We start from the raw sequence: 495 nt of genomic DNA on the forward strand, positions 1-495 counted from the left end.
TGGATTAAAATGATTACAAGAGAATTCAAATAAAAATGGAATGAGTTTAATGTTTATATATATATATATAATGTATGGAAGATTGGGACTTAAAGATCTACTGGTGCTGCTTTTATTTTAATTTTATATCAGTTAATCAAGTACCAATAAAATCAAAAAACATCAAAATTTATTTGACAGATAGTACAAAAAAAAATACAAATTTGCGTCTGCCGGGAGTCGAACCCGGGTCTATTGCTTGGAAGGCAATTATCCTAACCGTTGGACTACAAACGCCTTTGATGTTAGCAATCATAATTTTATTTATATATATTAACTGGAGGTCATAAATTGTCAATTACATGTAGTATGAACAGGCTAATCTAATTTTTGAAAATTGAAAAATTAACACATATATGTGCATAAGTGAAAAGGAGGGGCCCAAGCTCTTTCGGCCGCCGGAACTACCATGGCCACGAGTAGTTTCGGTCCCCCTAATATTAGTCTATATAGAAT

General features: G+C 32.1%; 1 non-coding gene across 1 annotated transcript; it reads right to left on the bottom strand.

Annotated features, from left to right (window-relative positions):
- Positions 1-204: 204 nt before the first annotated feature.
- Positions 205-276, bottom strand: TRNAG-UCC (transfer RNA glycine (anticodon UCC)). Its single transcript has one exon. It is a non-coding gene; the product is annotated as a tRNA-Gly (tRNA).
- Between the last annotated feature and the right edge of the window lie 219 nt (positions 277-495).

This window comes from Euphorbia lathyris, chromosome 2, assembly GCF_963576675.1.
Source record: "Euphorbia lathyris chromosome 2, ddEupLath1.1, whole genome shotgun sequence".
Lineage (NCBI taxonomy): Eukaryota > Viridiplantae > Streptophyta > Magnoliopsida > Malpighiales > Euphorbiaceae > Euphorbia > Euphorbia lathyris.